The following is a 325-nucleotide window of genomic DNA, read 5'->3' as shown; positions in this document are numbered from 1 at the left end:
CGTGAGACTCCAGGGGACGCAATCGATCATCGAATAAACGATGGATAAACTTACTTTCCCTGTCACACGTTGGCGTTTATTTTTACATGAACCAATAGAAAACAGAACTCGAGCTCTTTATTAAAGTGTGCAATGTTTTAGAGGTACAATGACAATCAAAAAATGTTGTCAATTGTTGTATGGGTACATCCCACAGTGGCTAAATATTTGCAACGAGTTGATATAGGTGCATGATGCAATATCCTAATTTATAGAATCATTCAAGTCATGTATGAAAAGAACAGTACTTTTGACCTAGACCGCCTAATGGATTTTTCTTATTATA

The sequence above is a fragment of the Gasterosteus aculeatus genome, chromosome 21 (assembly GCF_964276395.1).
Source record: "Gasterosteus aculeatus chromosome 21, fGasAcu3.hap1.1, whole genome shotgun sequence".
NCBI classification, from domain to species: domain Eukaryota; kingdom Metazoa; phylum Chordata; class Actinopteri; order Perciformes; family Gasterosteidae; genus Gasterosteus; species Gasterosteus aculeatus.
Note: the sequence above shows the minus strand (reverse complement) of the source record.